This window comes from Bos grunniens, chromosome 9, assembly GCF_055505025.1.
Source record: "Bos grunniens cultivar Pamir isolate PY7600 chromosome 9, Bosgru_T2T1.0, whole genome shotgun sequence".
NCBI classification, from domain to species: domain Eukaryota; kingdom Metazoa; phylum Chordata; class Mammalia; order Artiodactyla; family Bovidae; genus Bos; species Bos grunniens.
In genome coordinates, this window is record NC_141173.1 from 62,046,621 (window position 1) to 62,060,826 (window position 14,206).

The window sequence follows — 14,206 nt, forward strand, 5'->3', positions numbered from 1 at the left end:
AACATGCTTTATGAGTAAATTTTGTAGTTTTAGTTTTAGATTCAGTGAATATTTTTGAGTGGCATTCACACACAGGCTGGACAGTTATTTTACATAATTATCTTATTTTTAAAATAACAATAATAAGCATTGATGGAAGGCCGCATGTAGCAGGCTGGGAAGAAAACAGACAAAAATTTTCTTACTCTGGGAGGAAAAGATAGGCAATTACAACGCTGAGTGACACAAAATGCTCCCGTGCTCCACATGGTTACACATATTAACTCATTTCATTTCTCTTAACAATCCCGGGAAGTAGGTACTATCAGCAATTCCACTGTATAGGAGAGGGAAATGGTGCACAGAAAGGTTAACTTGCTGAAGTTCACAAATTAGTGAGCGTTGAGCTGGGATTTATGGTGCCACATGCTCCGTGCTTAAGTGCTAGCTTCTGTCTCTCTGTAATTAGCTTATTTATACTTATTCTACTGATGTAAGGTAGCACAAGTTTTCCTCTTTCTTTCTGAAGTATTTTCAATTTTTACTTCAAATATTTACTACTTCTCTATAAAGGTATTAAATTAGTGCTTTAGAGAACACTGTCCAATGACAGGATGCTTACTGTATGCCTGGTACTTTACTGACTCGATGAAAATAAAGTGAAATGTTTTGTTTGGTGTATTTGCAAAAATTTTCCTTCAAAATAAAATGGCAGATCTAGAAAAGATCTGTAGCCTCAAGCTAGGAAATGAGTTAATGAGGTAGGTTCCAACTTTCTCTGCACATTGGAATCACCTGAAGATATTTTTAGAATATACTGATACCTGGGTCTCACATCCAGCGATTCTGGTTCAGTTGGTCTGGGGTGAGTTCAGGCATCAGTACTTTGCGAATACGGTAAAATGGCAACGTGAGAGAATGTGTAAAAGCCAGACATTTAAAATCATCATCATTGTTGAAAAGCAGGAATTTGAAACAGATTGACCTGGATTAAATCACACATCTGCCACTCATTAGCTGTGTGATTACAGGCAAGTTTCTGTAGGGGAGGAAAAAATTCTCCATTCTCTTAGGGGCCACAACTGGGCCTAAGAATTAAACTGACATAAGACATAGTAATAGAGGGAAAAGTGTACACGTTTTAATCAAATTTTACAAGAGAAGAACAACCCAAAGAAGAGATCACAGCAAGAAGCTTTTGTAGCTTTTAGAAAAGAAATGATAACAAAGGGGCTGGGGCTCTGTTATCAAAAATGATAACAGAGCGTCGTGGGGAAGTGACCAGGAGACCCATGAGGGGATTCATGGAAGAGAAGGGCTATTTCAGTATGTTTGTACAGAGTGATTGTACATTTCAGTATCGACTCCCCATCTCTGGGGACAAGGATGTTCTCTTCCTGGTACAGTGAGGGCAACTTCCTCCTGGGAAACTTTGTTCTTTTTTTAGGTAGAAAAGGGAAGGTCAGAGAACCTTTCAGAGAGGAACTGTTTCTCAAATTCCTTCAGCTCAAAATGACCATCATACCAAAGCAATATATTTTGGGGTGGCATATCCTGAACGCCTTCATGTCTGTATCTCTCTACACCTTTCTTTCCTCATCTGTAAAGTGGGGAGAATCATCCACCTCTCAGAGCAGTTGTAAGAATTCAAGAGCATATACATTACCATCATTTTCACAGACCTGGCGCAAAGCGTGGGTCTCATCAGTAGTATCTTTTAGCTGTTCATGCATTAATTCACTTGGCAAATAATTGCCGAGCATCTACCATGTTCCCCCTGGAGAAGGAAATGGCAACCCACTCCAGTAATCTTGCCTGGAGAATTCCATGGACAGAGGAGCCTGGCAGGCTACAGTCCATGTAGCTGCAAAGAATCAGGCATGACTGAGCAACTAGCATTCACCATGTTCCAGGCGCTGGCGAGGCAGCATTGAGAAGAATGAACGAGAGGCTAGTCCTCCGAGCACTACTTTGGATTGTTTTTTAGCATTAATCACATGTCCTTAATCTCATGGTCCTTATACTCCTCTACCCTGTACTAGGTCATCTGAACTTGGGGTCCCATCCTTACCTGTTCTCAGAGACCTTCCTCCATCAGCGGTCCCCTCTTCTCTTTATTGGCTCTTTACCGTGTTCATTTGTTTGTTGAATCTTAGTTCAGCAAGCAAATGGCTTGTGGAATCCTAGTTCCCCAACCAGGGATTTAACTCAGTGGTGAAAGCATGGAGTTCTAACTACTGTACTGCCAGGGAATTCCCTGTCATATTCTTTTAAAGGCAATCACTTTTTCTTTCATGTTAAAAAAAATCTCTGAATCAGGGATTTGGGGCTGCAAGTTACCCAACAGTTCTGCTTTCATCCTTGGTTGGTTTGCTTAGCAGGAAAGTATAGATACTGTCTGGACTCCATGCCTCCGCTTCCCAGGACTGCTCCATCTCTTCTTATTTGCATCCAGAACACTGTGGTCAGGCTCCATCACTCTACAGGTATTATTCTCACCAAGGTCACTCCCTTTTAAAACTGTTCAGTGGCTCCATATTTACCTTCGGATGAAGTTCAAACTGTTTAAAATGGCATGTGGTCCTTTCCAGGCTTCTCTCCCTTTTTTGCCTGCACTCCTCTCCCCTGCCTGCTCTCCCCACCCCCCACAGTGAGTTCCCGCCCCACAGGACTGCTTGGAATTCCCTAGAAGCATGGTAAAACCTCTAGGCAGTGATGCTCTGAAGGGGATTTTAGGTCACTTGTGAGTTTGGTGTGCATCTTCTCCCAATCATGTGTTCAGTGATGTCCTGTTGGTTTGCGAGTCAGCCATGGGAGTATTTATATCAAGGAAATTGGCAAAATCCACAAATTCGGGCCTTCTCACCTACTCCTAGAGAGATGGCTATTAAGTATCTATCATATAGCATTGCTTCTAGGACTGTGTACATGTTTTCCCCTCTACTCCAGCTTGGCTCAGCTTAAATGTCTCTTTTGAAAGCGTCTCCTGACTCTTCAAGATTGGAATAGATGCCCTTCTGTATGATTCTATGGAAACTTGGGACCCTGTCACCCTGCATTGTGGCATTTATCATACTGATTTTTTCGGTATCCTATATGGATGTGAGAGTTGGACCATAAAGAAGGCAGAGTGCCCAAGAATTGATGTGTCTAACTGTGGTGTTGGAGAAGACTCTTGAGAGTCTCTTGAACAGCAAAGAGATCCAACCAGTCTATCCTACAGGAAATCAACCCTGAATATTCATTGGAAGGACTGATGCTGAAGCTGAAGCTCCAAAACTTTGGCCACCTGATGCGAAGAGCTGACTCACTGGAAAAGACCCTGATGCTGGGAAAGATTGGGGGCAGGAAGAGAAGGGGACGACAGAGGATGAGATGGTTGGATGGCATCACCGACTCGATGGACATGGGTCTGAGGAAACTCCAGGAGATAGTGAAGGAGAGGGAGGCCTGGCGTGCTGCAGTCCATGGGGTCACAAAGAGTCGGCCACTACAGAGCGACTGAACAGCAACAGCAACAACGACAATACTGGCCAAGTGAAGTCTTTGAGGTCAGGGAAGACTTCATAGTGTGGTTCTCCAATCAGCAGCATGATCATCACCAGGGGAACTGGTTAGAAATGCAGACTCTCAGGCCCACCCCAGACCAATTAAATCAGAAACTGCCTTTTAACAAGATCTCCAGGAACTGAGTGCATTTAAATTGAAGGTGCACTGCCTTAAGGACCATCTCATCATTTTCAGATGGAAAAATAAAACATCAAGGGGTTTGTCTTATTCATTGCCATTGTTCTCCACCTGGGATAGTGTTTGGCATGTAGCAAGGTGCAGCATCATATTTTGAAATGAGTCAGTCCATGAATAATTGAAATAATTAATCCCCTCTATTGAGCTTCCCTGATGGCTCAGATGGTAAAGAACCCACCTGCAGTGCGAGAGACTTGGGTTCAGTCCCTGGGTTAGGAAGATCCTCTGGAGAAGGAGATGGCAACCAACTCCAGTGTTCTTGCCTGGTGAGTTCCATGGACAGAGGAGCCTGGTTGGCTATAGTCCATGGGGTCACGTAGAGTTGGACATGACTGAGCGACTAACAGACACATTAAATAAGAAACTTTTTATGGCCCAAGAATGTGTCTTCATCTTTGCATCTCCTAAATTTTCTCACATGCAGTCAGCATTCAGTAGACATTGGAATAGGATGAATGAATTAGGCTTGAGTGGACTTTTGCTGGGCCTGATTTCAGATATTCATTCTAGAAAGAGTCATTGACCTTTAAAGTTGTGGGTCTGTAGAAATCAAGCCTGGAGTTTTTAAATAGGTCACCAGAAGCTTCAGCTTTTTCCTAGCCATCTACCTGCCTCAACGTTCTACTCTTATATCCTAGTTTCTTCTAACACAGTGATGCCAAGTTTACCCCACCGTCTTTATTTCCTTTTCTTTCACCTACAGCATCAACTCACTCCTTGGTCACAGATTCACACGTACATTGAACATGAGGTAGAGTAGAAGAGCCATGTCGTGCAGTGGAAGGCGCTTGGGGTTTAGTCAGGAGACCCTGGCTGTGTTCCTGCCTCTCACAATCTTTCTGGAGACTTTGTCTCTTCCTCCACAATAGGGAAAATGGTAACTTCCCTATCTAATTCACCACATTTTTGTAGGATCAAATGAGTTAGGTGAAAATGCTTTTATAAATCGTAAAGCACTGCATAGAACAAACGCAAAATCTCTTAGACAAATGGGTCTCAAGTACATGCTATGGTTTACTAACCCCCTAGCACGTGGAGATTCAAGCATGTTCCAGGATGGAGAGAGTATAAAATCTTGAGGTTATTTATTTAGGAAATAGGATGTTTACCTGTGTCCCAGCATATAATTAGGTAGAGATTACGGTTTTGCATTGCAAAGATATAAAACACAGGCTTCAGATCAGATGTCATGCAGGGAATCTGGGGTGACTCCATCTGAGATGCCAGGTATGCTATCAATCAGCAATAAAAACCAAAAATGATAAGGAAATTCTGGCTGATAACTGGAATAACAGTTGCTTTCTTCAGTAGGATCTGCTAGGCTCCAACTAATCTAGACACATAAAATATAGATCAATACCAGGCAATAGAGTTCCTTTCAAATAGCTACCAAACTGCAGATATATGTCTTGCTCATTTCTTACTGTTGGCACATCCCTTGCAGATGTTAGTCATTGCTAAGTCACTTCAAACACAACACAAAGAGTTGTGTCCAACTCTTTGCCACCCTATGGACTGTAGCCCGTCAGGCTCCTCTGTCCATGGGATTCTCCAGGCTAGAATATTGAAGTGGGCTGCCATTCCCTTCTCCAGGGGATCTTCCCAATCCATGGATCAAACCCATTTCTCTTATATCTACTTATGTCTTATATCTGTGTTGGCAAGGAGGCTCTTTACCACTAGAGCCACCTGGGAAGCCAACACATTAGTTATTAGCTGCCCGAAATTGGACAACGTGGTCCTCCAATCAGCAGTGTGATTATCACTGGGGGAGCTGGTTAGGAACACTCTCAGGTTCAGTTCATATCTATGGTATCAGAATCTGCATTTTAACAAGATCTCCAGAGACTGAATACATTTAAATTTAAGGTACACTGACTTAGGGACCATCTCATCGTTTTTCAAATGGAAAAACAGAAATCAGGATTATAAGGGTGATTTTCTCCCTCCAGCTCTAATAGGCATGGGAGGCAGAGAATGGATAAGAACAAAAAGGTTTCTGTCTCTGCTGGTGGTTCCAGCATCACTCACCACTTCACAGCCTGGTTCTGTAGCTTTTGGCTGTGAGATTTAGGACAAGTTAGTGAACCTCTCTGAGCTTGTCTGCTCATCTATGAAATGTCTGCCTCACAGAACTGTGAGGTTTAACTCAAATCAGAAAACCTCCAAACATTTTGCGCAAGGCACTGTTCACATGAGAAAGCTTATTATTCTCTGATGGAAAGGCAGACAATGTTCTGCATAATTTAAACAGTAGAGGTAAGTTTTTTACTGCACACAGAAGCAGATCGTTATTTATATCTCTAAAAAATCTTCATGCTTTGACAGTAATGGTTAGAAGACAGTTATTTTTTTCCCTTTTAATTTTTCATATTTTCTAGTAAAAATACTTATATAAGCTGCCCGGCACAGGTGTTCTGCTAGTTACTCTTAATTAATCATCTCGATGGTTAGGCTGATCTGTGTTAATATGAATTTGGTGAACCGGGGCCAAATTCACCCTTTGAAATAGGCACCCACATGTGGAATTAAAGAACCTGACTCACTGACCTACTTTCTTGGCCACCAAAACACGGTGAGGCTGCATTTCCCAGTGTTCGGCTCCATCTAGTGGCCAAATATGGTATAGGCATCAATTTTCAGACACCGGGAAATTATCAGGAATTCTACAGTAGTTTTAACATGAAAAGTGAAAGTGAAGTCGCTCAGTCGTGTCCGACTCTGTGCGACCCCATGGACTGTAGCCCGCCAGGCTCCTCTGTCCTTGAGATTCTCCAGGCAAGGGTACTGGAGTGGGTTGCCATTTCCTTCTCCAGGGGATCTTCCCAACCTAGGAATTGAACCCAGGTCTCCCACATTGCAGGCAGATGCTTTACCCTCTGAGCCACCAGGGGAACATAAACGCATCCAAATTCTCACTAATGAGGAGAAATGATCTAATATATACATCTTTAATACTGTTTGTTATATGTGAAATAATAGGCCTCAGTTCAGTTCAGTTCAGTCACTCAGTCATGTCCGACTCTTTGCAACCCCATAAACTGGAGCATGCCAGGCCTCCCTGTCCATCACCAACTCCTGGAATTTACTCAAACTCATGTCCATCGAGTCGGTGATGCCATCCAACCATCTCATCCTCTGTCATCCCCTTCTCCTCCTGCCTTCAATCTTTCCCAGCATCAGGGTCTTTTCATTTGAGTCAGTTTTTCACATCAGGTGGCCAAAATATTGGAGTTTCAGCTTCAGCATCAGTCCTTCCAATGAATATTTAGGATGGACTGGTTGGATCCCCTTGCAGTCCAAGGGACTCCCAAAAGTCTTCTCCAACACCACAGTTCAAAAGCATCAATTCTTCGGTGGTCAGCTTTCTTTATGGTCCAGCTCTCACATCCATACATGACTATAGAAAAATCATACCTTTGACTAGATGGACCTTTTTTGGTAAAGTAATGTGTCTGCTTTTTAATATGCTGTCTAGGTTGGCCATAACTTTTCTTCCAAGGAGCAAACATCTTTTAATTTCATGGCTGCAATCACTATCTGCAGTGATTCTGGAGCCCAAAAAAAAAGTCTATCACCGTTTCCACTGTTTCCCCATCTATTTCCCATGAAGTGATGGGACCAGATGCCATGATCTTCGTTTTCTGAATGTTGAGTTCTAAGCCCACTTTTTCACTCTCCTCTTTAACTTTCATCAAGAGGCTCTTTAGTTCTTCTTCGCTTTCTGCCATAAGGGTGGTGTCATCTGCCTATCTGAAGTTATTGATATTTCTCCCGGCAATCTTGATTCCAGCTTGTGCTTCTTCCAGCCCAGTGTTTCTCATGATGTACTCTCCATATAAGTTAAATAAGCAGGGTGACAGTATACAGCCTTGATGTACTCCTTTCCCGATTTGGAACCAGTCTGTTGTTCCATGTCCAGTTCTAACTGTTGCTTCCTAACCTACATACAGATTTCTCAAGAGGCAGGTCAGGTGGTCTGGTATTCCCATCTCTTTAAGAATTTTCCACAGTTTGTTCTGATCCACACAGTCGAAGTCGTAGGCATAGTCAAAAAAGCAGAACTAGATGTTTTTCTGGAGCTCTCTTGCTTTTTTGATGATCCAGCGGATGTTGGCAATTTGATCTCTGGTTCCTCTTTTTCTAAAGAGGTGCCTTTTCTAAAACCAGCTTGAACATCTGGAATTTCACGGTTCACATGAAATTTCGCGGTTGCTGAAACCTGGCTTGGAGAATTTTAAGCATTACTTTGCTAGCGTGTGAGATGAGTGCAATTGTGCGGTAGTTTTAGCAGTCTTGGGCATTGCCTTTCTTTGGGATTGGAATGAAGACTGACCTTTTCCAGTCCTGTGGCCACTGCTGAGTTTTCCAAATTTGCTGGCATAATAATAGGCTTAGGATTCTTATAACTGTTTCATACTAATGCAAGGCGATAATAAGGAAACTGTTGGGAGGGAGAGAACTCTGTATTTTCAGCTCAATTTTCTGTAAACATAAAATAGTTCCAAAAAATAAAGCCAATTGATTAAAAAAAATAGGCTTAGGATTCTTGTTGTTAGCTGGAAAGTTGGCAACTTTTTGATTTGGAAAGAAAAACTAGGGTCATTTTTGATGCTTCTGTTGATGAAAAAAATGAATCAAAAGTCAATCTAAGAAAGAAATAGAAGATTTTATTCCAGTCAACCTGAAGGTTTATAAGCCGGGAGACAGTTTTTCAAAAAGCTCTGAGGTCGGTTCTCTTTTTAGATGTTAAAGCACGATTATAGACATTTTTGAGACAAAAGGTTCTATATCAAAGTGACATTCTGACAGTTTAAATAGTCTGACAAGGTGAGTAGTGGGTCATCGTGATCTCATACAGGATTAAGAAAAAAATATCATCTCCTAAGTGGTTACTTGCTGGTGTCAGGAGGTAATTACCTTTTTGTTGTTTTGGTGACTAGGCATTCCTCTGTCTTCTAAGGGGACCCAGTTAAAGTAGAAAGCACATGCAAGATGCACACGCACTATGCACGCTAAAGGGAGGGAGAGTGGCTCCAACGGCAGAGAAAATTTTGTTAAAATTTTCTGGTCTTGCTTTAAAATAATTTTATTTCATCACTTCATTTGTGTGATATGTCCATTCTGTCATCATACCCTAAAATTTTATTTCTCAAGACATTAGCCATTGTCAGAGAGAAAGACATTTTCCTCTACCCTTCTAGGTTCTTCCGCTTGATCTAAGAAGTAAATTGACATGAAGGTGAAAAGCAGTAGTTGCTCAGTTGTGTCTGACTCTTTTGCCACCCCGTGGACTGTAGCCCACAGGCTCCTCTGTCCATGGGATTCCCAGACAAGAATACAGGAGTGGGTTGCCATTCCCTTCTCCAAGGGAACTTCCCAACCCAGGGATCGAACCTGGGTCTCCTGCATTGGTAGGCAGGTTCTATACCACTGAGCCACTAGGGAAACCCTGATACGAAGAAGATTAATAGGAGACAATCAAAGTTTCATAACACGTCTCCCTGGGAGAGACCCAGGAAAACTGAGTAACTCACCAAAATGGCCAAAACCACTAATGAACCGTAATACTATCTTAATACGAGTGCCTTGGACCGCAAGATCAAGCCAGTCAATCCTAAAGGAAATCAACCCTGAATATTCATTAGAAGGACTGATGCTGAAGCTAAAGCTCCAATATTTTGGTCACCTGTTGTGAAGAGCTGACTCATTGGAGAAGACCCTGATGCTGGAAAAGATATAGGGAAGGGGGGAGAAGGGGATGACAGAGGGAAGAGATGGCTGGATGGCATCATGGACTCAATGGACATGAGTTTGAGCAAGCTCTGGGAGATAGTGAAGATGAAGGAAGCCCGGCGTGCTGCAGTCCATGGGGTCTCAAAGAGTCAGACGTGACTTAGTGACTGAACAACAATAACAACAATACCATCTTCAGTTAAAGACAAGAGATGTTTGGGGTAATGGTTTGGGACTTCAGAAGGGAGAAAGACAATTGACACGGAGGTGAAAAAAAAAAGAGAAAGCAAATATTTGGTAAATAAATGCTTGCCTGGGCCATGGAGAAACAATGGGATTCAGAGTGGACCTGATCTCTAGAGAGTTTTCCCTGCACATGTAACCCACAGTCTTTGCAGATATCTCTAGAGATAGCTGTATTTGGGAACAGGTCTTATATCTAAATTCTTCTTTAGGCAGTTAGGGGGAAGGTCTAAGTTTCTTCTTGAGGCCTTCAGGCCTTCATTGTTTTTAGCTTGAAGTAACCTGCCAAAGAGACATTTTTAAGGCAGAGACTTAAATCTCCACAACAAACCTTACCTTTTACTGTGTTTTTTCCTGGTAATCGCCCAAAACTGGCCTCTGGTTTGGTCCGGGTGCAGGTTGGAAAAGAATTTCCAGACATGAGACAGAATGAGAGGGAAATAAAATTTATTAGAATGGGAGACGGTGTTAGTGGCCAGCTCAAGGGAGAACCAATGTTGAACAAGGGTCCTTAGTCCACTTTTATACCCAGGGTACAGGAGTGGGATAGTGGGTATTGTGAGTCATTTGCTGATTGGATGAGGCATGCATACTGGGTGGGGGAAGAGTGGAGCAAATACCTTCTCCCTATGGGGTAGGAGGGGTGACAGGTTATACTGTTCCACTAATAGTTACAACATCGGGGAGGGAAAGACAAGAAGGTCTGTTTTTTCTGTTCCTGCATTCCAAGACCCTCCTTGGTTTCATCTGCTCTTTCATCCTGGGATCACCACATTCCTCCCTCTCGTTAATTTTAGGGCCAATTCTTTGGCCCCTTTTGATACCTTGCTCATGTCTAACTACCTACCTATTTCCCTTTTCAGGCGTTTGGGAACCCAGTCTCAAAGGAAAAGGGGTGATGACCACTCTGGCTTCTTCAGGCTGTACAGGGGCATCGTGGGGCTCTGGGTTCCCTTTGCCTGCTCTCTGTCAGGGTGCATTTTCGGAGGGAGATGAGAGTCCATGGAATGATAAGGTAAATTGTTTCAGCATTGTTTAGGTGTTTGTTGGTCAGAGAATATTCTTGTCATACTACCACTTGGAGAATTGTTGCATTCTAGAAGAAACAAACTTTACAAGAAAGCTAAAGGTACATGGCCCAAAGATTAATAGAAGTAGAAAAGTTCTCAGGGGCTAGCCAGGAGAACCAGGCCCAGAAATTGGTTTGCGACCTTAGTGTTTCTTTAGGTATGAGAAGAGGCAAGAATTCGGGCTCATAAAATCTTTACCTGAAAACATCTGACTATCTGAAGGCCGGTTCTTGTGGGATTTTTCCAGAGCACAGAGTGCCTTATTTCTCATCTCCACCCTGAATTCCTTTCAGGGGATGTTGAAGGTCAGAAGCTTCCAGTGGTCACGAAGTAATCCTTATAGAGGCAGCTGGCAAGCGCCACGTTCCAGTCAGCAGGGTCCTTTTATAGACCCATATTCGACCACGCTTTGGGGCATTTCATGGCCACTGTGTCCCAGGCCTACCGAAGATTCCATTGACAGGCCACTCAGTGTGCTGTTACTAGACCAGGGCTTGTGAGTCGCAAAAGTCTCTGGATCATACCTGTCCCTCTTGTTGCCTCTTCCCATATCTAGAGTTACTTCGTTATAATCATTGATCTCATTTGGAACCGCATCTCAGCATTTTATCACAGGCTCAGTTACACACCTGGTAACATAAAAAGTCTTCTGAAACAAGTGACATAGAAAATAGTATAGCTAGCAGTTATTAGTAAGATCACAAGCAAGAATCTAAGTCAAGAACTTTCATTAGGTATAGCCCAGTATACCCCAGGTCACCTGACTTCATTTGTTAAATGACTATAGCTTGATGTTAATCTCCTGTTTGTACATCAGGGAGTGTCTGATCTTTATCTTAAGACTGGTTACTGAGATAAGCTTTAGAAACAAACTTAGAGTGTCTTTTTTAATAACTTAATTAAACCTTTTAGCAATATAGCATAACAAGGAACTGTCTCAGAAGTGAGTCTTAGTAAACACTAGACCTTAATTAACAAAACTAGAAACTTAGTTTAACAATTAACAAAACTTAATATTCAATGAAACATGATTTTTTTCATTATGAGGACATTAACCCTTGTAGCCTGGGAAGGCTTTAACCCATCAAATAAAAATGAGGTTTTTTAGGGAGCTGGGAAAAGCCAAGAGGCCGTCTTGGATTTTCCATGGCCCTGACTCTTTGATTTACAGATATTGTTCACCCATTTTTAAATCCCCGATTTAGGAGTAGAATGTTGCCATGTTTTAAGGATATCAGGATAGCAAAAGTCTAATTGTGAAGGCTTATTTTTTGTAGAAGCAGAATGAGCTTTGTCTACGTGTACCATAATCTTAAATAATGCTTACTTACTTTACCAAAGTAACAAAATATCTTAAAAACAAATATAAATCACTTAAAGGCAAAGAAATTCATAATCTGTTATTGAAAGCTTCATTCTAAGAAAACTTTATTCTCTTAATACAGAGAGTAGACTAAATTTCAGCCTGGTACCAGTTTACAGATAACAAACAAACAAAGTTTGTTCATCAGTTAATCTTAGAAAAGTCTTTTCCATAAATCTTGAAGAACTAGCAGTATTTTTTTTAAAGGCATGAGAGTGAAACCATAGAAGGCAAGTTTAAAATCTAATTAAATTGCAATTGACAAGGTAGCCTGTTCATTGCTGTCACTTGTAACACTTTAACATGATAACTAATTATAACTGACAACATTTTACATATCAGGACATATCAGATTTTCATGAATTTCACATAATGTCTAGGCTATCTATATAAGTAACATCAACCATACAATTTAAATCTGAATCTTTAAATATTTGTTTAAATCCTCTAACAATACTTCCCAAGTAATTTAACATGCAAATGAACTCAGGTAGTTTAATGGCTCTTTTTGCCATGTTTCAGGGGCCCTCTGAAGCATCCCAAAGTTAGCTAGAAGTCAAATGATTTAGTAAGTGTTTTCAATAAATATCAAAAGGGTTTGTAACACTCAGTCAGATAGGATCATATAAGTCACTATGAAACAATAGTTACTCACTTAGCCAAAGTTAACAAAAGATTTCAAAGGTAAACATAGAACAGATTACTTCAAAGGTAAAGAAACTTAAAATCCATTATCAAAGGCAGTTCAACATCTTAAGAAAACATATATTTATACACAAAACTCTTCCCTTGGAGTCTACTTTCCATAAAACCTTCTTATCACTTTCTGTACCCATTACTTTGTTCTCCCATCCTGAAACAGCCACCTGTAAGTCAAACCTACTTCCTTTTCCCTTCATAAAATGTAATTTCATTTCTCATACCATCTTTACTGAAAACACACTTTACTTTCCTTAAGCAGCCAAGAACAACTGTTGTATTAGCATTCTATAGATTGGTGAGCATAAACACCAGTGACAATTTCTAAAAAAAAACATTTGCTTTCTTATAGAGACCATCGCAGGATGGCATCAAATATTATTCATTAGTAGTCCAAAGTCTCTTTAGTTTCTGTGTAAGAGGGAGTTAGTATTAAGTAGTGAATGTTTCAGAATCTTATTTTACTTGGAGAAGACCTAGCTATTCAATAAACGTCTGTCACTTAGTTTAGCACTACCCTAGAAATTCAGATTACCAAAATCTAGAGAGACTGTTTTAGATAGACATTTCTAAAGTATAATTATTCTTAATGGAGTTTGTCCAAAAGCTCATATTTCATTTACATTTTTTTTTGAAGTTTCTTCATTCACTCCAGGTACTTTCCTTGCTGACAAACTTGTAACAGATATAACAATATAACAATATTTAACTTATAATAAACCCAGCACAATGAAAATATGCTTAATGTTAACGGTGCTTAGACATGTCTATATTAGACATGTCTAATTAGATTAGCAAACAAACATTAATATTAGATATTTAATATTGAATATTCCCCAGTTCACGTGAATCTGAAATTCATTTAGGTTAATTTCTCTTGTATTTAGAATTGTCTGATTTGTAAGGGCTTCCTTTTGTTTGGGCTAATTAAGTTAGAACTCATTTACAACTTCAGCAATATTAAAAAAAAACCCAAAAGACACACACCAAGACATACATAAATCCAGACAGACAGGCAGAGATCTCATAGTTTTCCACCTGGTAATTAAAATGTCTCTTTGACTCCTCCCCACTTTTTTTTTAGGTTCTAATTTGCCCAAGGCTGAGGTCTCTGGCAACGTGAGCTGTGTATTTCAGAGTCATAGAAAGGGTTAACTTCAAGCTTTTCCTTAGGCAGGTTTTTTAACAAGCTAGTTGTTTTTAATTGCATATGCAAAAAGAATTGGTTTTGAAGCATAGAGGAGAGTTTTTGATCCTTTAGGCTTTCAAATATAGGAGAAAGACCTGGACCAAATGGAACCTCAGAATCCTTTCCTAGAAATCATGTGGCTATGAAAGGTCGAGTATAGGTCATCTAAGAAATCTGATG